The sequence below is a fragment of the Suncus etruscus genome, chromosome X, assembly GCF_024139225.1.
Source record: "Suncus etruscus isolate mSunEtr1 chromosome X, mSunEtr1.pri.cur, whole genome shotgun sequence".
Classification (NCBI taxonomy): domain Eukaryota; kingdom Metazoa; phylum Chordata; class Mammalia; order Eulipotyphla; family Soricidae; genus Suncus; species Suncus etruscus.
In genome coordinates this window covers 104,884,561-104,906,946 of record NC_064868.1, presented here as the reverse complement: position 1 = coordinate 104,906,946, position 22,386 = coordinate 104,884,561, and the positions used below count along the sequence as shown (strand labels likewise).

At 49.7% G+C, this 22,386-nt stretch overlaps 1 protein-coding gene across 1 annotated transcript in view; it reads left to right on the top strand.

Moving 5' to 3' along the window:
• Nucleotides 1–663: 663 nt before the first annotated feature.
• BCORL1 (BCL6 corepressor like 1) overlaps nucleotides 664–22,386 on the top strand; it is a 90,005-nt gene continuing 68,282 nt past the window's right edge. Inside the window, exon 1 of the mRNA XM_049766721.1 lies at nucleotides 664–895. The gene's annotated coding sequence lies outside the window, so the exon portion shown is untranslated. The remainder of the gene's footprint in view (nucleotides 896–22,386) is intronic.

The window sequence follows — 22,386 nt, the reverse complement described above, 5'->3', positions numbered from 1 at the left end:
GGAGATCTGGGGTCTCTTTCTGCCTTTGCTCCCTGAAACCGGGCACCAGTGGCCTGAGAAAGTCAGATGGGGCACAAGGCGGAGAGCCTAGGGAGAGAGAGAGTGGAGTGAACCCCTTGGCCCCGGCGCCCCAGATTTTTCCCTTTCCTCAACCTCCCTCTTGGAAGGGTCGTCGAGGTTGAAGGGGGACGGCATGGGTCTCTGGAAGCCCCTCAGATCGAGCGTCTCCGCCTCTCCGGGGAGTGGAGCTCTTTTTGCCCGGCTGACTGCAGCCACCGCTGCCTAGGTCTCCGGAATCCGCTCGGTCCTGGCCGCGATCCCCTCCTCCTCCCCTCCCCTCCCAGTGTCACCGGGGCTGCTTGGCTCTGCCCCCTTCGCCGCCGCCGGCTTGCTCCCGGCTTTCGTCCCTCCCTCTCGGGCTCGCTCCCCCCACCCTTCGCCGCCGCCTCCCTATTCCTCTCCCCCCCGGGCTCGCGGCACTCTGGGAGTTGTAGTCCGGCGGCGCGGGGGCTAGCGCCGCCCGTGGACGCGGCCGGACTGCACTTCCCGGCGCGCCCTGCGAGCGGCACCCACTCGCCCAGGCTGCGCTCGCACACACAGACACACACACACCGCTCTCCCCCTCACTCTTTCGCTCGCCGCGGCTGCTGCCAGTGTGTGGCTCTGTCTCCTCCGCTTTGCCGAGCCCTCCCTTCTTCCTCTCAGTTCCTAGAGTCCGACCGCCGCCGCCGCGGAGAGAGCGAGCGAGAGAGGAGAAGGAAGGAGGTCGGTGGCGTGCAAGGGTGGCGGGGGGCGTCGGATCGGGGCTAATATTCCGCGGGGGACGCTTGGCCGGGGAATCTCAGGGAACCCGGGTGGCGGCCTGAACCTCCCCGCGGAGCCGACCCGGGAACAGGTGCGTCTTTTTTCTCTCTCTTTCTGCCCCCTCTCCTCAGCCCCCCACCCCTCTGGAGTCCCTGGCTTTCTCATCGGCTGCCCGCCGTACCCCACCCGCGCCTGCCTAAGGGTCTGGCACCTTGGCACAGCCCCGGTCCCTTGGCCCGGGGACCGTCAGGCTCTGCCCCCCGGGGGCGCCGTCCTCAGCGTTCCCGGACGTCGCGCTCCCCGGAGCTCGCTTCGTCCTCGCCCCTCCCTTCGGGACAGCTCCCCTCCACTTCCCACCTTGGTGCCCTATCCCTGGCCCGACCCTCCTGCCTCTCTGCCCCCTCCGCCCGCAGCCAGGTGAGACTTGTTCGCCGCGATCTCAGAGTCTTGTTGGCTGGGCGGGGGTCTCCATGGAAACTGGGGGTCGGGTTGATCCGGAGGTGTGGGGGGGTAACCATTGCTACTACCCCACTTCTGGAAAAGGGAGGTGGAGGCTACGATCTTGGTTAACTACCTACCCCCCACCAACCACCACCTTTCCAGCCAGCCCAGAACCCCACGATCCGGAGGGCGGTTGATCAGCAGGGCAGGGTGAGAAGGGGCTTGTGTGTGTGGGTTTTTTTGGGGGGGGGTAACTGTCCGCGATGAAGTCTTGAAGACACCCGGAGAATACCTCCTCCAACCTCTAAGGGAAGGTGCAGCGGGTGCTCTTTAGGGCGGCTTTCTCCCCGGTGTTGGAGTGCGTGACCATAGGGTAAGGGGTACCCCTAGGTGGTGCCGGGGCCTGGGTTCGGGAGTGGGAGTGCGGGGATGGGGGCAGGGGCAATTATCCGAGTCCCTGGAAAAAAGGCGGGGGATGACTTCGGAGCGCCCTGGCTCCGCTGCCCTCGCGGTTGGGGCGGGGGCTGCCGGGGCCGGCCGCGGCGGGGAGGGGGGCTTCCAGGGCCGGCGGACGAGCTGGGGGGCATGCCTCACTCGCCCCGGCCAGCCCAGGGGGGAAGATCCGGCTTGCCAGCTCTCCGCCCGCTTCGCGCCAGGCCTGGAAGCGAGGGGTCTGAGAGCGCAGCCGAGCGCTGGAAGGAGGGAAGCTCCGGTTACGGGGCCGGGTTTGGGGATCAGGGGCAATCCCCCAGCCCCGGGAGGAGGCGGGCGATGGCTGGCCGCGAACCCCGGGGCTCCCCCACCCCAGGTCCTAAGGGGCGTGCGGCGCGGACAGCAGGCCCGGCGGCGCTGGATTCGAGCGGATCGCGGCTGGGGGGTGCGGGGGGGCCCCGCGGTGGGCTTCTGGGGGAGTAGTCCGGCGGCGGGGCGGGCCGGCGGGGCGTGGGGCTCCGGCGGGCGGCGGGGCGGGGCCGGGGCGGCGCTGCCGCCGCCGCTGCTGCTCCTGCTGGGGCCGGCGCCGCCGTTGCCGCCGCCGCCGCTTCTGGGCGGGGAACGGAGGCCAAAGGGAGTCCCGTGCCGGGGCAGAGGGCGTCGGCGTTGCACCGTGGGGAGGGGGCCGTCCTGGGGGGCGGGGGCAGGCGGGGGGTGGAGCCCCCGATGGGGCGGTACGAGCCCGGACGAGGACGACGCCGAGCCCCGGGGGCCGGGTGCATGGAGGACGAGGTGCGGGGAGAAGGCAAGGGTGGGGGGTGGGTCCCGCGACGGGCCTCGTGGATTTGGGCTCCGGGAGGTTCGGCTGCGGGACAGAGCCTGGCCGGAGCGCCCGGCGGGGAGGGCCGGGCCAGGGAGCGGGAGGTGAGCCGGACTCTGACGGGGGTGCCCTTTACCGGGGTCCCGCGCCGAGAGGAAGGCTGGGCCGGAGGGACGTCCGGGGCAAGCCTGGGAGGAGCCGGCCGCACCTAGGCTGGGGATTTGGTGTTCCGGAGGTGCGGGAGATCGGGGCACGGGAAAGATGAAGTCCGGGGGGCCGGCTCGGGAGGGGTGCTCAGAGCCGCACACTCCAGAGGCCCGCAGCTCAGGCCGGTGGGGGTGCCCTGGCTTTTCCGCCCGCACCTCCCCCCACCCCACTAGCAGCACTGTTTGTGTTATATTGTTCAGAAATGTCCGGTGGTGGCCGGTCCAAGCTGTCGATGCGATACTTGCTCTCATGCTTGCTGTCTCCTAGAGCCGGTGGTGAGGACCCTCGTCCTTTGCGAGGGCCTGTCGGAGCCAGAGTTGAGGGCCTCTTTGACCACTAGAGAGTGGCAAGGGGGGCTCACTAACTTCGCGCAGCGACCCTTAGGTGGCCGCTGGCCCGGGCCACCGAGGTCGGAGTGCGGTGGTCCGGATATTTGCGGAGCCTTCTGGGGTGCAGCTGTGGGTGAGAGCATTGCCCGATTCACTGTGGTTCTTGCAACTTGCAACACTGTTTCTCAGACTTGTGCTGGGGAAAACGTTTGCTAGGGGAATGAATGGAGGCTCGATCTGGCTTGGGCAGATGATTTTAGGTTGCCAATACGAGCCCAAGGTTGGAAGAGACTTTTAAAGGTCACCTGGTTCTCAGTTTACCTGGCCTGTTCCTGCAGGCTGGACTAGAAGTAACTTTCTGATGGGCTCGGTGGCAGGCAGCACAGTGAGGGGCAGAGTTTGGGGTGACACCTGGGGATGCTGAAGAGGACTCTGGGTCTAGAAAAAGTTTTTTCCTAGGGGCACATGGGGTTACTTAATTTAGAGAACTACCCTGGGTCCCCAGGTACAGTCAAGAACTTGCGGGAAACATTTAAAATTGGGTGATTAGGCAAAGTTAAGTGACTTGAGTGACAGTAGAGCCGGCTGAGTGGTTACTTGTCTTTCTTGGCCATCTCATGTTGAATTCCTGGCATCGCCATTGGATATGGCCAAAACAACAACGACAAAGCAAAGATAGTAGGATGGGGAAGGGAGGTGATAGGTAGGTTCACAGTAGGTAGATTTTGGGGAGACACTACTCTCCTAGGTCAAGCGCTTATTGATAGGCAAACTCCACTTTTGTTTAGAGGCCTTGGGCTGGATGTGGAGGAGGAGACACAGGTGCTGCAGCACAGAGCCTGGCTTTGACTGACTTTTACGAGGTCAAATGATGGGTACCAGCTTGGCAGTAAAGGTAGGTAGGTTTCTTTCCCTTCTGGTTCGAAGAAGTCAGCAGAGGAGGAGGAAGATGTGGAGCCTTTGGTGTCTGGGTTAAGAGGGACTAGTTCTTGAAACAAAAGATGCGTAGGATACGCAGAGGAAAGCTGAGTCCTTGGCAAGCTCTCTTCTGTTGGAGTCTGGATTGGAACGTAGTGGAAAGGAGTTCCAGAGGCGTGCTGGCTGTACCAGGGACACATGCAGTGGTTTGGGTTGAACTTTGTTGGGCCACACCTGGTTGTACTCAAGGGTTATTCCTGGTTCTACACTCAGGAATTACTCCTACACATGCTTTGGGGGACCTTATGGGATGCCAGGGATCGAACCCAGTGTGGCTCTGTGCAAGGCAAATACCCTACCTGCTGTACAATCGTTCTGGCCCCAGATTGGGCTACTTTGTCTTGCTAGGAGAGGGGAAGGAAAGAGACAAGAGCATTTTTCTGGTGGTTTAGACTTTCTTGGGGGGGGGCAGAGACGCTTCCTCCAAGGGTCTCTGCTTTGTGGAGCTCACCACCTGGGGAGGGGGCTACAGGGATGAGGAACAGACATCAGAGGGCTCAGGATGTAATGACTCAAGATTATGAGTTCTAAAGAGGGGCTTCTTTCAGAGGAGCTGGAGTATGAGAGAATCCTGACCTTGAAAGGCAGGAAGAGAAGTTGGCAAGAGCAGTGAAGGGGTAAGAAATGTGAGCATATCTGGTCCTATGTTAGGACCAACTCTGAAAATGTGGAACTGAACAATCTTGAGAGCAGTGGTGATTTTATTTTCATTGTTTTTTTTTTCTGATTTTTTTCTGGACACACCTAGTAATGCTCAGGGGTTCCTTCTGGCTCTGTACTGAGGAATTGCTCTTCTCAGTGACTAGAGGAATCATACAGGGATCAAACCTGGTCGGCCACGTGCCAGGCAAGTGCCTTACTATTTTTCCCACCCTACTTTTTCAAATTTTCTGCAAGAATCCTTAAGATAGAGCTGGTAAGAGGCCAGTGAGCTTGGGATGATCTTAGGTTGAAGAGAAAGTGGAAGTTAGGCAGACATATAAATCTAAGCGCCTATAAAGGAAAGAGAAAACACATACAGTAAACAGGTGGCAATATACAGAATGTAAGGAAGTGGGGGAAATGAGCCCCAGATGGACAGTCAGCTGGAACTGGTGTAAGGAAGGTCACAAATTGCCTATCATAGCCCTTATCCAGGGAGTAGACATTGGCTTGACTGGGTCAAAGCAAGGATTCAGAAGAAAGGAAGAAATCTTCAGGTCATAGGGTAGAATGGCCTCAAACAGAGTATATCCACTTGTGTATATCCATGTTTTTCTCAGTCTGCAATTGGTGGGGACTCCCTAGATAGAGGGATCTAAAAGGAGGGAATTTTAGAGCCATAGGATAAAGAACAGTAGCCAAGAACCTAGGGCCCAGCATGGTGATGATCTGGGAATGGTGGAGAGGTTCCTCTGAAGGGTTTGGGCAGCTGGGATGCTTCATTGGTTCGAGGCTCAGCTGGATTTTGGGTGACACTGAGCTTCCATCAAGAGCCAAGTTGTTTTCTAGCTCAGCCAGAATCTGGGGTGGAGAGAGGAGTTACAGCTAAATCAGGTGGGAAAGCAAACAATAGAGAGGCGCAGAGGAATGCTGGGGAAAGGTGGACATTTGGGGGTTCAGTTAGACAGGAAAGGGGAGAAGCCACTGATGATTGGGGGAGGAGAGGAGACCTGAGCCTGTTTGTTTGACTTTTTCAAAACCAAGGACATTTCTGAAAGTTCCAATTAGGTGTGTGAGTGTATGCTGGCAAGACTGCTCAGCATCAGGATGGCTAAAAAGAGGGAGGTAATCAGAGGTAATCTACCTTTCTGCCACTAGGTTCCTAGTACTGTGTTTTATATAATCTCACACACATGCCAGGTTTTTGAATGGTCATCCTTAAAATAATGTAAAAACTCTTCTTTTGCTAAATGGTCTCTCTTCTTACTATTCATAAGTTAAAAGTGGTCTTTTATGATGAAAACGCACTTTGGTGAGGTGAAGTTGAATTCTGGTCAAGAATAAAATTTAACGCTGCTTGTATAATAATTCAGATAAGCTGTTCTGTGTCCTTTTTTTTCCAAAGCAAGAAGCCACCCTTTACCCCTAAAACATTCAAAATAGATAATTGCTTAAAACGTGACCATCTGTCAAGGGCAGATTTTTCCCTGGTCACTGAATTGTGATGAATCGGGAGAGAGGTGATTTATTATTTGTAAAATGTGGCAATTTTCGGAGTGGCTGGTGAGTGTGTGTGAGGCAGAATATATGTCTTCATTTCGATTTTAGAAGACCTTAATAAGCTAAGCAGCCATGAAGAATAGAGAGTACTGAAGGATAGGAGAAACAACTTTGTGTTTGGGGCTTTTCCGAAACTAAATTTGGTTACCTCACTACTAAGATATGCCTAGAAATGTTGTTGTTTTGTGCCATTTAAGGGTACAATTGGGCTTCATTAGATTGTTGGAGAACAAGAAGATTTTCAGTTTTCCATGTTCTTTAGAGAAGTGCACACCACTAGTGATTTTTTTTTTGTTTTTTTTGGACCACACCCGGCAGTGCTCAGGGGTTACTCCTGGCTGTCTGCTCAGAAATAGCTCCTGGCAGGCACGGGGGACCATATGGGACACCGGGATTTGAACCAACCACCTTTGGTCCTGGATAGGCTGCTTGCAAGGCAAACGCTGCTGTGCTATCTCTCCAGGCCCAAAATCTTTTTTTTTTTTTTTTTGGTTTTTGGGCCACACCGGGCAGTGCTCAGGGGTTACTCCTGGCTGTCTGCTCAGAAATAGCTCCTGGCAGGCACGGAGACCATATGGGACACTGGGATTCGAACCAACCACCTTTGGTCCTGGATCGGCTGCCTGCAAGGCAAATGCTGCTGTGCTATCTCTTCAAGCCCACCACTAGTGATTTTGATCCCCGGAATGAGTCAGTGTGTGCTGGATCCTAGAGGTGAAAGTCCCTTCTACTAACAAAGCTCTGTGCCATCTAACTTGGTTGGTTCAGCTGTGCATTTAGGTTAATGTCATGGTGGGTCTCAAACTTCTACATGCATGGGAATTAATTAGAAAGCTTTGGACACATACAGTCTTTTTTGGGGGGGTTTGATTTTTTTGGTCACACCCAGTGGTGCTTAGGGGTTACTCCTGGCAGGCTTGGGGGACTATATGTGATGCCAGGAATAGAACCGGGGTCCGTCCTGGGTTGGCTGCATTTAAATCAAACACCCTACTGCTATGCTATTGCTCTAGCCCCAGATATAGTCGAGTTACAGTTTTCTCTATTGATGCGACAGGCCACAAGCCACTTAAAATCTTAAGCTGGAGGGGCTGGAGACATAGCACAGTGGTAAGGCATTTGCCGTTGACGAAGAAGAATGGTGGTTCTAATCCGGGCATCCCATATGGTCCCTCAAGCCTGTCAGGAGCGATTTCTGAGCATAGAGCCTGGAGTAACCCCTGAGCACTGCTGGGTGTGTCCCAAAAACCGAAAAAAAAGGGGGATGGGGCCAGAGAGATAGCATGGAGGTAGGGCATTTGCCTTGCATGCAGAAGCATGGTGGTTCAAACCCCGGCATCCCATATGGTCCCCCGAGCCTGGCACGGGTGACTTCTGAGCGCAGAGCCAGGAGTAACCCCTGAGCACTGCTGGGTGTGAGCCAAAAACCAAAAAAAATTCTTAATGTGGTCCCCTGAATTCTATCACAAGTGATCTCTGAACACAGAGCCAGGAGTAACCCCTGAGTACCTTTGGGTGTGCTCCCAAAACAAAACAGAACATTTTTCGGTTTTTAATTTTGGAGGGCCACACTACACTGTGCCCCCGGTATACTTCTGGCTCTGCACTCAGTCATTCATAGCAGGCTTGAAAAACCATATGGGATAGTGGGAATAGAACCCAGGTTGGCGATATTCCAAGCAAGCATCCTACCCACTGTGCTATAACGCGCTAGCAACCCAAAACTTCTTTTTTTTTTTTTTTGGTTTTCTGGGTCACACCTGGCGTTGCTCAGGGGTTAATCCTGGCTGTCTGCTCAGAAATAGCCCCTGGCAGGCACGGGGGACCATATGGGACACTGGGATTCGAACCAACCACCTTTGGTCCTGGATCGGCTGCTTGCAAGGCAAACGCCGCTGTGCTATCTCTCCGGGCCCCCAAAACTTCTTAAAGCCAGAGACAGAATACAGGATGTAAGGAAGACACTTGCAAGAGACCTGGGTTCAATTCCTGACATTGAAGGGTTCCTCAAGCACTTGAGTGAGGAGTAGTCCTGAAAACTTCTGGGTATGGCCCACCCTCTCCCCCTAAACAACCCCTTGAACCTCATTTTTCTCATCTATTAAATGGGATAACAAATTCAGCCTCACAGGTCTATGAGAATCACATGAGCGGATATGTATATATATCATATATTCATGTATATGTAGATATCATTGCATCTATAGTATCTATAGATATAATGCATGTTCTGTATATAACTTTTTTTGGTTTTTGGGCCACACCCGGCATTGCTCAGGGGTTACTACTGGTTGTCTGCTCAGAAATAGCTCTTGGCAGGCACGGGAGACCATATGGGACACTGGGATTTGAACCAACCACCTTTGGTCCTGGATCGGCTGCTTGCAAGGCAAAAGCCGCTGTGCTATCTCTCTGGGCCCTGTATATAACTTTTATTTAGTTGTATCCTAGATACTTATTTTTTGGGGGGTTGGGCCACACCTGGCAATGCTCAGGGACTAGTCCTAATTCTGTGCTCAGGGATCACTCCTGAAGAAGCCAGGAAACCATATATGGTGGCAAATATTGGTCCAGTATTAGCCACATGCAAGGAAAGTGCCTGAATACCTATACCCTCGATGGCAGACCTATGGCACATGTTCCAGAGGTGGCATACTAAGGCCTTGCAGCTGGCACGTGGGAAGGTCTGCAATTAAGATATGCGGCGCAGTGGGAGGTGAGTGTTCTGGTGTCTGCTTTGCAGCTCACCTGGCAACAGGGCTGGACTGGCCATTGGAGGACCAGGCATTGTGCGGCAGTTTGGGCACTCGGGCTCAAAAAGGTTAGCCATCACTGACTTACACTATCTCTTTGGCCCTCAATATTATGTTTGGTATTATACTGTGACAAATGCAATGACAGAATAAATTTGTGGTTCCCTTGCCTCTTGCTTCTCTGTGCCCATTCTTCCTATTCCCATGCATTTGTGCATTTTTTTGGTTTTTGGGCCACACCCGGGGGTGCTCAGGGGTTACTCCTGGCTGTCTGCTCAGAAATAGCTCCTGGCAGGCACGGGGGACCATATGGGACACCGGGATTTGAACCAACCACCTTAGGTCCTGGATTGGCTGCTTGCAAGGCAAACACCGCTGTGCTATCTCTCCGGGCCCGCATTTGTACATTTTTAACATTTTTTTTTTGGTTTTTGGGTCACACCCGGCAGCGCTCAGGGGTTACTCCTGACTTTAGGCTCAGAAATCGCTTCTGGCAGTCTCGGGACCTATGGGATGCTGGGATTCAAACCACTGACTTTCTGCATGCAAGGCAAATGTCTTACCTTCATGCTATCTCTTTGGCCCCTTTTATCATTTTCAAGGTAGTTGGAAGAAATAATGTGGCTCTTTGCTGCATATTTGCATCCATCTTTGAAGTGGCAGCATCTTGCACAGCTCTACTGTAATATTGGTCAGCCTTTTAGGGCAGAAACTTCAGGGAACATACAAAGTAAATTGATTTTGTTTTAGGGGCCGTACTGGGTGGTTCTCAGGGCTTCCACTTGGCTCTGCACTCAGGGATCACTCCTGACAGAGCTCAGGGGAACCATATGCCATGTTGAGGGATCAGTTGAGTGCAAGGCGCCTGATCAGCTGTACTATCTCTCGGGACATTTGGGGCCATGCTTAGAGCATGACTACAGCCTAGTTTACCAGGGTGACATTCAGAAAAATATGCTTTCTGGACCGAGCTGCGGGGTGTAATTATGACTGGTTGGGCTTTGCAGCTGTCTCTGACATCTGTAAGGTCTCCGAAAGTGGGTAGATAAACCTGGAGTGTGGTATAGATACTCAACAAGGATGGAAGGGAGAATCAAGTCAAATAGCTCAAAGATTCACCGCCCCCCCAGCCAAACTTCTGAGCAGAGGAAAACAACAGGCTATAAAATAGTGTCCTTCTTTAACAGCAAGAGTGGACTTTGATGCCAAGCATTTGCTATGCCCAATGCAGGGAGAGCATACTAGTGGGCCAATTTTAAACAGCAGATACGTTAACAAATTAATAATTTCTGTTTGACTTTGGGAATGCTGTATGATTATTCTTGGCCTGCCCCCCTCCCCAGCAGATTTGCCTCCTTATTTATATTCTCCTTAGACAAATATTAAAGTGAGTCGTTCCCCAAGCACACATCTACTCTTAAGTGGCAAAAGGCCGTCTGTAAGTCAGCCGGGTTTAAAACATAGCTGTGGCTCAAGTGCACACAGATAATTGGAACTTGATTTGGGGGTTTTGTTATTTGGCCCTGGCCCAATTTTATTTCATTTCTGTGATTGTCTGTATTGTGGCAGGATGAATAAAAAAGAGTTATGAGTGCTAGAGAAGTCGAAGAGAATCCATAGACAATGCTTTTTTTTTTTTTTAATATATTACCACTCTTCCATGGCTTCTGTTTGAGGTAGGAAGGATTTCAGTTTCCCTCAGTAGTTTAGCAGTTTTTTTATGGAGTGCATGTTGTGTGCCTCATAGTCTATTAGGGACTATTAAAAGAAAGAATATCGAGAAAAGGAACAAGAGACAGAGAGGAGGGCAGAGAGGAGGCTGGACAGGGAGAGGAACCAGAATTAATAGAAAAGCTAGCCCAGCAATATGTGTGTTGTAGGTGCTGAATGAAGACTTAGAGAAATAGTATTACTTAGATGAAGAGAAATCACCCTTGGGTGGAAAAGCCCATTTCATGAGTTGAATCTGCAGAACTGGAGACACCCATGGCCCAGTGTCACAGTCCATGGCAGGGGGGTCCCAGAAATGATTGACATAGCTCCCACCAAGGAGCAAAACTTAGGAAATCCAGTTCTTGTTTACAGTCCCCTTAAAAGCAGTGCTCCTGAAAATGGCCCTGGTAACGAGGCTGGCATTTTTCAGGCAGTTTCGTGTTTTGGAAAAGGCTGATTAATTTCCCGATGATCACTTAGAATTTCTAGGTATCTGTGACCTTTAGAAGTTGTACAAAATCTTGTACATAGAGCCTGGGTGTAGTAGAAAGCGGTGATGAGGTCTTTTTCCTGAATCGGAGTAATATATAATTTCCTTCCCGCAGGAAATAGAAGTGAGGGTATGAAAATGGGAGGGAGTAAATTCCTGTTTTCCCCTCCTTCCCTGGTGGGATTCAGGCAGTTTTTATATTGTAGACTGAAATTTTTTCCCATTTTGCACATGTTTGTGTCTGTGCTGTAGGAAATGGACACAGTGAGATGGTCAAGAGGACTGAGAAGTGGGGGCTAACGTTGCCGTCTCAGTCCCCATCCCCACCCACAGCTTAATCTATGGATACTAGACTGTCAAGGGTACTACTGCTGTTTATAATTAGGTAGGTTTGGGGCCAGAGTGATAGCACAGTGGTAGAGCATTTGCCTTGCACACAGCTGACCTGGGACAGACCTGAGTTTGCTCCTGGGTGTCCCATATGGTTCCCTGAGCCAGGAGCGATTTCTGAACACATAGCAAGGAATAACTCCCGAGCATCACTGGGTGTGCCCCCCCAAGAAAAGGTAGGTTAGGGATAATTTAGGTAAGTTTGGGAGGTACCACCCTAGCATCCTCTGGGGCCATTTCTGACTTGCTTTTGGGGCTCTCTTGGCAATGCTGGGAATCAGACCTGCATCTTAGCCCTTGTCCTATCTTTTTCATCATGATTTTGGTAATTTCTTTTTTGTTTTTGTTTTGTTTTGTTTTGTTTTTGGGTCAACACACTCAGTGGTGCTCAGGGGTTACTCCTGGCTTTGTGCTCAGAAATCGCTTCTGGCATGCACGGAGGACCATATGGGATGCTGGGATCAGAACCACCATTTGTCCTGTTCATCTGCTTGCAAGGTAAATACCCTACCACTATTCTATCTCTCCAGCCCCGATTTTGATAACGTTTAATCATCAGATTGGCTCTGAAAGATGGAGAGTCAGCACTGATGAAGCAGTGGAAAAGGGAATGATTTGGATAAAAGATGGCCACTGCATGGAAACAACTGTCTAGTCTCTTGAGGGGAACACTTTGGAAGTGACTATTTTGGTCAGGCGGAGTAGGGCCCTGCCTGGCCTGCCTGACTGTGCTCAGGACATACTCCTGGTTCTGTGCTCAGGGATCACTCCTTGTGAGACTCAGGGGACTCTGGAATGGCAAGTGCTGGCACTGAAATTGGTGCCGGGCAAGTGCCTTTACTACCTCATCAGCCCCTATTCATTTTAATGAGTAAGCGAAGCGCCTATGTGTTTAACAGATAGCTAACACTCTTTTGTATTCAGTCTCATAAATGCTTATAGGTCAAGATTTTTTTTGTTTTTGGTTACACCCAGAAGTGCTCAGGGGTTACTCCTGGCTCTGCACTCAGAAATCGCTCCTGGCAGCCTCGGGGGACCATATGGGATGCCAGGGTTGGAACCACCATCCTTCTGCATGCAAGGCAAACGCCTTACCTCCATATTATTTCTCCGGCCCCTATAGGTCAAGTTTTTAAGCACGAATGTAGTCAAGAGTAGGAGGTATCTGTGGTAGAGCCACATGCAGGCAACTATTTAGCCTACTTGATAAATACAAGAATGAATGTATCCTTTAATGTATCTTTTTTTTGGGGGGGTTTGGGTCACACCCGGCAGTGCTCAGGGGTTCCTGCTGACTATGCTCAGAAATCGCTCCTGGTAGGCTCAGGTGATGCCGGGATTCAAACCACCCGTCCTGCACTCAAGGCAAAAATGCCTTACCTCCATGCTATCTCTCCGGCCCCTCCTTTAATGTATCTTGTCTCATAATACTGATACCTAGTGTGTCACTAGTGAAAGGAAACTTTTTTTTTAGTTTTTGGGCCACACCCGGCAGTGCTCAGGGGTTACTACTGGCTGTCTGCTCAGAAGTAGCTCCTGGCAGGCATGGGGGACCATATGGGACACCGGGATTCGAACCAACCACCTTTGGTCCTAGATCGGCTGCTTGCAAGGCAAACGCCACTGTGCTATCTCTCCGGTCCCAGAAGGAAACATTTTGATGGGAAACGAAAGTTGTGGGGGCCTGAGAGATAACAAAATATATAAAGCACTCACCTTGCACCCAGTTGATCCAGGTTCAATGGGGTATGGCCCCAGAATAAACAAAAATGTTGGGGAACTAGCAAGTGAGAATATGTTAGTGAAGTTGGGTTGAACACAGTAGTGGGTCCTTCCTCCTTTGAACTTGTTGGCATATTGTTTCCAGTTGATTGTAATGGTAGAGGAACTTGACTGAGGCATGTTTGAAATTGAGGATTGCTTTTGGAGGGGGGTTTGAGTCACACCCAGTGGCACTCGGGTTACTCCTGGCAGGCTCGGGGGACCATGTGGGATGCCGGGATTTGAACCACCGCCTGTTCACGAATCAGCTGCGTGCAAGGCAAAGGATCTACCATTGTGCTCTCTCTCTGGTCCCCCTCAGGATTGCTTTATTTGTTAACAGTAGGGAAAGGCAAGGGACTATACATATCGGGGAAGGAGAGAGAACCCAAGGAGAATATTAGAGTCTTTATTTATTTTAAGAACCATTTTTTTAAATATTTTTTTGACCAAAGTAAATTACAAACCTTTCACAGTAATATTTTAGGTATATAGTGACATTGAATCAGGGCCACTCTCACCACCAGTGCTGTCCTCCCTCCATCCCTGTTCCCAACATGCATCCCATATCCCTTCTTTGCCTCCCGGGCTGCTAGAATAAGTGGTCCCCTCTGTGTCTAGCTTGTTGTAGATTGGGTATTGATTCTCTTGTCATTGGCTTTGGATTTGGTCTGATCATTTCTTTATTTTTACTTATTGTTCATATGCCTGTTTGGTCTTGGTACCATCCATTTAGAGCGTTCATTTTTATTGGGCCTCACTTGGCAATGCAGAGAGTTGACTTCTGACTCTGCACTCCGGGTATTCCTGGTGGTAATCCTGGGGCCATATGGGATACCGGGGATCAAACTTGGTTTGTGTCTCCCGGCTGTACTAATTCATACTCTGGCCCCTGATTAGAATCCCCCTTATATGTAAAGTCATTAAATTAGAATAACCTAAACAGAACTTCCTAGTTAAGCAGTCTGTTGGGAAAGGAGCCTGTTATTAGGCAGGAGAAATAGGAATGTTTGTCTCTAAGTCAGAAATACACAAAGGAAGGAAGAGGTTTAGATATGTGTTAGAGTTTGGCTCACTCAAGCCAGGGGAGGGTCTCCTTTTGGGTGTATAGCTGATTTTCCTATTGAAAAACTGGGCTTGAGGAATTTTGACCACTAAGGGGGGGGCAGTAACTAGTTGGAAATCACGGCCTTTTCACTTCAGCCATAGGATCTCTGTCTTTTGAATCTCCTGGGAGGCTCCTAGGTGCTGTTTTTTCCAAAGTTGTGGAGAGGGGGAATGGAATGATCTCTCCCTCAGTTTCTGTGAGGTTCAACTATGGATGCTGGTCTTAAGGGAGCTTGTCCTGAGCTCTGGGTTTCTCTTTTGGAGCTGTCCGTCCCAAAGTGAGTTTTTTTTTGACTCATTAGTCATCACTTACCCAACCCTCCTCCTTAAACTGTCTACTGGCTACGCCTCTCCTCTTGAGTGCAGATCGAGGGCCCAGGCTTCAAGATGAATATTTCCTGGCTCTCACATTTTTTTCAGGCCTTAATTACTTCCAGGTCACCCAGCAGAGTGAACCAAAAGATGCCTGCCACCATACTAACAGATTGGAGTTTTCTTTCAAATCTCTTGAATCCTGATTTTTTAAAGTCCTTGTTCTGCTGCAGCTTCTGGGCCAGCACTCCACCTGTGGGGTGGTGCCAGGGATTAAACATATGCCTGGGAGGCAGGCCCTCTACCAGAGAGCTACCTACAAGCCTCAAATTGAATGCCTTGATGGGCAAGATCATCTATGGAGAGAAGGCCTATTTGCATTCTATGCCTTACCAGTGCTGAGGGTATTACATATAAAGGGACTACATGGCCCTAGGGGGTCATTTTGCCTAGTTGAATGGCTACCCTTATCTGGTGATTATCAAGGTTAAAAACTTTTTTTTGGTTTTTGGGCCACACCCAACAGGCTAAGGTGTTACTCCTGGCAACACATTCAGAAATTACTCCTAGCAAGCTTGGAGGACTATATGGGATGTTCTGGATCAAACCAGGCCAGTTGCACACAGGGCAAACAAACACCTTACTAACCACTGTGCTGTCACTCTGACCCCCTTGTTAAAAACTTTTAAAAGTGGGTCTGGGAAGATGGCTCATTCAGCTGAATCATATCCATCACTCTGCATGCAAAAGCCCCAGGTTTGAACTCTGGAACCACATGGTTCCCTGAACATTAATTGTGAGTAACCCCAAGTAACCTCAGGTGTGGCCTCAAAATCAAGTTGACAAAACAAGCATGCCAACTACCTCGTACTCTAAACCCCAACAGTTTTTGGTCACACCCAGTGTTTCTCAGGACTTATTCCTGACTCTGCTCAGGGATCACTCCTAATGAGGCATTGGGGACCATATGGAGTCCATTCAGCTACATACAAGGCAAACGCTTTATCTTCTGTAGTATTGCTCCAGACCCTAAAACTCTTACTTTCAAATTGTTTTGGGGCCACACTCAAAGGTGCTTCAGGGTTACTCCTGGCTCTGTTCTCAGGAATTATTCCTGGTGGTGCTTGGGGGACCATAAGAGGGTGTCAGGCATCAAACCTGAGCTGGCTGCACACAAGTCAAATTCCTTATCTGTTGTACTCTCACTGTGCCCCCCAACCCAAAGTTAAAGTCATGTTTAACTTGCTAAAAACAAAGCCTTCATAGCTGTCTAGTATCTTGCTTTGGTGTCTGTCCTGTGCAACCAGGCTTTGGCTTTGGCTGTGAAATCTGGTTTGTCGACCTTCATTTCAAAACAAAGTCTCCTCAACCTGGAAAGCTTCCTTTGGAGATTTTGCTAATAGTCTCTGCTACCAATCCCCCCTTACTGGGGTGCTACTTTTCTGCTCTTCCCCATTTGCTACAGCGTCCTCAGCTTTTCTAAAATGTCTGTCTTCCCCCAACAGCATTGCAGTTTGGCCCAGGATGGTGAAATCATTCAGGTTCCCCTATTTTGTGTTTTCCTTTTGGGTTGTCATACGGCAGAAGCTTCTCTTTTATGCCCTTCACACCTCCTGCCCTTCTTGTCTAGATTTGTGGCTTTTCTTTCCCTTTGGCATATTTGGGGTGGGGGGAGTACTTTTTTTTCAATTGGTTTCTCTCCTCTTACCATCAGCCTGGCTGCGATTTTTCTCACTTGAAAGTTACTGCTTTGTAATTAGTCCATTTTCTTTTGGACTTCCCCTCTTTCGTGTGTGATTATGGCTAGCCTCCCTACTTTTCATCACCTGCTTATTGGTTTCCTTCCTTCCAACCTTTCTTGGTTTAGTTTGGGGCCACAGCAGGTGGTGCTCAGAGACTACTTTTGGTTTTGTGCTGGTTGGATGAAATCCAGGCCTCTCCTACATGCAAAAAGAGCCAGGAGAGACCCTTGAGCACCGCTGGGTGTGGCCCAAAAACCTAAAATAAATAAATAAATAATTTTTTAAAATAAGTTGACTTTAGCCACATTTTCCATTTTGATCAGTGAACCATGTGCTTTTCTTTGTTCTCCACATGGATTGGACATGTCTCCTGAGTGCTTCCTTCCCACTCTTAGAGTGTGCCTAGTTCAGTGGTCCCATTGCCTTCTAGGCGGTGATCACCATTTGATTTGGGGCCATGCAGCTGTTCATTTCTTAACAATTATGTGCTTGTGACATCTGGAAAAAAGCCTTTGAGGTATATCATATCCTTGTGCCTGTGTTGCCTTGGTACACGGGATTACCACGTTTCTTCCAAGTTCCTTTTTGGGGCTGGCTTTTGTGCCTTTGATGTGATGGTTCCCATCAGAGAACGGAAGACGGAGAAAGCACGCCTGCCCTTGCATACAGCCTTAGCAAGCAGAAAAGCAAGTGGGCACACAGTAGATCCACTACCAAGTGTGCAGAGAAGGCCTTTTTTTTTGCTCTCCTTTTCCTGAGAGGCTGGGTGCAGTTGCATAGTCACAGATTTGGTTGGCCAGGAAAATAGCAGAGCAACAATAATACCACAAGACTTATATGTCTACTGAATCAGAACCTCCAAAGCTGGGACCTACCAAATTTTGGGGGGGGGTTGGAATAGGTTGGGTCACACCTGGCAGTGATAAGGGGACACTCCCAGATCTGTGTTTAGGAATCGTTCCTGGTAGTTCTTGACCATGTGGTGCCTGGGATCGAACCAGGCTTGGGCTGCAGGCAAGGCAGTCAATCACCTTAGCCCCCACAGGATTTCTTCAGTCTCTGGGATTTGCCAGTCTAGAATCCAGAAAAACTCAATGGGGATTCTGGCTTGGGAAGTGTTGATGTAAATCCCACAGACATGGGTGTTGCCATGGATGGCCTCTTTGAAGTTGCCTTTCTGACTTCTAAAGACTCAAGTGACCATCCTAGGTAGACCACCTCGTGGAGTGCTGTCTAGTCTGTGCTGCCTACCTTTTCCCCTCCCCTCTTCTGCTAGGGCTAATGAGCAGTGGACTTCACATAGCAAGGGTGCTTCTCGGACCAAGTGGCCACATTGGGGGGGCAGATCTAAGCATTTTCTAATCATGTGAAAAGAAGGGGAGTCCCTCACCAGTTTTGCTATATAGGTAGTCATAAACTCATTATTGTTCTAGTTTCTACTTGGTTATCTTTCCATTAACTTTATTTTGTGAGTATTTGGGGGGAGGTGGAGAGGTTAAACTCACTTGATCTAGGTGCTTTTATTTTCATTTATTTTTGGGTTCTTTGGGGGGGGGGCATACCCGGCAGCACTCAGGGGTTAAGGTCCTGGCTCTGTGCTCAGAAATCTGCTCCTGGCAGGCTCGGGGGACCATATGGGATGCCCAGATTCTAACCACCGACCTTCTGCATGCAAGGCAAATGCCATACCTCCATGCTATCTCTCCAGCCCCAATAGGTGCCCTTTTATATGCTACTATTTCCGAATGCTAGATTTCCTCTCCCTGATTATTGTATCAGGTTCTGCAAACTAACCTCTTCTACATAGCACAACCACAGCCATGGAGACAGACACATTTTCAGTTTCCAGTGTTCAAGTGGCAACTAAAATTACTGGGTATTGCAATTTAACTAATGGCAAGAGTGACCCTGTACTCTGCTGCAACTTCTAATGCTTCAAGAGAAAATATTGAAAGAGGAATAATATGGGCTGGAGAGATAGCATGGAGGTAAGGCATTTGCCTTTCATGCAGAAGGACGGTGGTTTGAATCCCACCATCCCATATGGCCCCCGAGCCTGCCAGGAGTAACCCCTGAGCACCGCTGGGTGTGACCCAAAAACAAACAAAAAAAAGAGGAATAATAAAGCCCTAGACTGTGCCCAAATAAACTGAGCTATTTGTTTATTGGTTTGGCAGCCATACCCAGAAAAGTACTCAGGGCTCACTCATACTTACACAGGGGGGAATCCTATGTGATGCCGGGGAGTGAACCCAAGTTGACCATGTACAAGGCAAGTGTCTTACCAACTGTACTGCTTCTTTGGCTCTGTGCTGTCTTCAATGGAGTTACTCTTAAGAATAGTCAAACCCAATTGTTTGTAACTTTGTAAATCAAAAAGGTTGTTTAAATTTTTTAAAAATTTCAGAAAAAAGAGCCCGGAGAGATAGCACAGTGGCATTTGCCTTGCAAGCAGCCGATCCAGAACCAAAGGTGGTTGGTTTGAATCCCAGTGTCCCATATGGTCCCCTGTGCCTGCCAGGAGCTATTTCTGAGCAGACAGCCAGGATTAACTCCTGAACATCGGCCAGGAGTGACCCAAAAACCAAAAAAAAAAAAAATCAGAAAAAAGGGGGCAGAGAGATAGTACAGGGTTAGGGCATTTGCCTTACACGCAGCCAATTCAGGACTGACAGTGGTTCAAATCCTGGCATTCCAAATTGTCCTCCATGCCTGCCAGGAGCAATTTCTGAGGGTCGCTGGGTGTGACCCAAAAAACAAAAACAAAAAAGTTTCAGAAACAAATGAGCTGGAGAGAGTACAGTGGGTAAGGTGCTTTCCTTGCACACAGCCAACTCAGGTTCAATCTACAGTATCCCATATGGTCTTCTGAGCACTGCCAGGAGTGATCTCTGAGTACAGAACCCAGAGTAAGCCCTGGGCATCACTAGGTATACCCCCCAAAGAAGGAAAATTAAAGAAAAATTTGATGAAGTTATTGATAAACTAGGATGTGCAGGGAATGCAATGATTCTGAACTGAGTTGGAGAGTCAATCCAGCTGCCTTAGCCGTTGTTGAAACCTTTCTAAAATTATGTTTATCCTGATTGCTGTTTTAGTATTATTAAAAGGTAATTGTTTAGGAAAAAGCAGACTCCTGAGTTTCATGCAGTAGAGAAATGAATATGTGTTAGAGCTTTTATTATATATGTTAGTCAACAAGGGAAGCAGATAGATCTGATAGCCAGTTCAAAGAAGAAAATGTGAAAGTATATATTTATTTGGAGTGAAGGAATTGATGCAAATAGTAATAAAGCTGGCTTTTCCACAGGGGCTGGTAGGAGTAGGGTGAGGGGAAGTCAGTCCAAACTCTCAGGGACAAGAAATTTTTTCAAATCCCTCCATTTCCTATAATTTACAGAGGTGCAAAATTGCTTAAAGATAATGAACTGGGCTAGAATCAGGTCCCTGTAGGATGTGTCTCAGGTATTACATGATTTATTTTTGGTTGCTAAAACTACAGCAGCTATATCTCTGGTAAGCATGGTGGATGCTTACTTTGTTTTGGGGGCCACACAGGTGCCTGGGAGACCATGCAGTGTTGGGGATCAACCCAGGAGCTCCCAGATGCCAAGCATGTGCTTCAGCTCTTTGGGCCAGCCATCTCCCTGACCCCAGTTGAAGCAAGATTGAACCTGAGTTGGCCATATATAAGGCAAGTGCCTTTACCCACGTAGTATGTCTCCAGGACCTCCTTTTTGGCTACACCCAGTGATGTTCAGGACTTACTCCTGGATCTGTGCTCAGGGATTACTCTTGCTAGGGCTGCAGGGATCAAATCTGGATGAGCCCTGTACCATCTCTTTTTATTGTTTGCTTTTGATTTGGGGGGGGCACACCTGGCAATGCTCAGTGATTGATCCTAGCTCTTTGCTCAGGAATTGCTCCTGGTGGTGCTCAGGGGACCATGTGGGGTGCTGGGGATTGAACCTGGGTCAGCTGTGTGCAAGGCAAGCACCCTACATGTTAAGCAACATCTTTCCAGCCAGTGTACTATCTCTTTGGCCCTAGCTTCTGTTTTCAGGTTTCTTGTGCTGCTTTTCATTTCTCCTGGTCATCCTTTCAGTTTTCATCTAGGATGCTGTTCCATATAACAAAGGCTTCTTGGGTAATTTGTGTAGTACGTTTTAGGCAGGGGTGACGAACAAGTTCAACACAAAGAGCCAAAATTTTAAACTGAGAGTCAGAGAGCCACACCACACAGTGACCTGCCAAAACAGACAAACACACAAAAGCATATAATTTGAACAATGATATATTAAACACGTAAGAGGCAAAGAGCCGCATTCATTTTGGCCGGGAGCTGCATGCAGCTCTGTAGCTCAAGAGCCGCGTGTTCGCCACCCCTGTTTTAGAGGCACCTCAGATAAAAGCCATTTCTTTTTCAGGGCTATATCCTAAAGCTGTGCTTCGGAACAGTCAGACTCTTCCAGTGATACTCAACCTGGTCTGACAATTGAGGCTATCCTGGTGGTGCTCAGAACCATAACCAGTCAGTCTCAAGCTGGGCACATTGCAGGATTGGGGTCTGTCTTGGGTCCTGGCGAATGTGAGGCATATGTTCCAACCTTTTGGGTTCTCTTCCCCCAACTTCCCCCCTACCCCGAAGGACACTTCTGTAGGTTATGGAGTTGGTGTGTGTTGGTCTATACGTGGTGGTGCTTGGGGAAACCTCTGGGAATTGAGCAGTGCCAAGGATCAAACTGAGTCCAGCTACATACAAGGCAAGTGCCTTAACCCTTATCTTGAAAATAGTCCCCCTGACTCCCCAAAAAGATTTTTTTGTTTTGGGGCCACACCCGGTGCTGCTCAGGGGTTACTCCTGGCTATCTGCTCCTGACAGGCACGGGGGACCATATGGGATGCCGGGATTCGAACCAAGCACCTTAGGTCCTGGATCAGCTACTTGCGAGGCAAATGCCGCTGTGCTAGCTCTCCAGCCCCCCAAAAGATTTTTTTTAATTTTAGTCCACACCCAGCAGTGCTCAGGAGTTATACCTCACCTGCTCTGCATTCAGGAATGGCGATGCACTCACTCCTGGCAACGCACATGGGACCATATGGAATGCCCAGAATGGAATCTGGGTCAGCTGCATGCCAGGCAAACACCTTACCCACTGTACTATCTCCCTATCCCTCAAAAAAGGATATTTCTTTTTTTTTTTTTTTGGTTTTTGTGCCACATCCTGTGACGCTCAGGGGTTACTCCTGGCTATGCATTCAGAAGTCGCTCCTGGCTTGGGGGACCATATGGGATGTCGGGGAATCGAACCACGGTCCGTCCAAGGCTAGCGCAGGCAAGGCAGGCACCTTACCTCTAGTGCCACCGCCCGGCCCCAAAAGGATATTTCTTTTTTTTTTTTTTTTTTTTTTTTTTTGGTTTTTGGGCCACACCCGGTAACGCTCAGGGATTACTCCTGGCTATGTGCTCAGAAGTTGCTCCTGGCTTGGGGGACCATATGGGACACCGGGGGATCGAACCGCGGTCCCTCTAAGGCTAGCGCAGGCAAGGCAGGCACCTTACCTTTAGCGCCACCGCCCGGCCCCCCAAAAGGATATTTCTTAAGCTAGGTCATTGATTGGTGGGGAAGACAGTCGTGCCACAATGTCCAGGAGAAATAGGGATGGAATGTGGAAGCAAAATCCAAGAGGCCAGGGAGAAGCTGTGAGTATATTTCAGCTTTGAAGGGTCATTGAGAAAGGGAGAGGGGATAGGGAAACAGCCAAATCCAGAAAGTAGTTGATCCATTCAGGAGAGGCTCAGGAGCTGGTTTGGCCAGGGCACACTGGTAGAGCAGTGGCTTGAGATAGCCAGAGAAGAGATCAGAGAAAGGATTAGGGGCTGCTCATAGTGGGTCTGGATTGT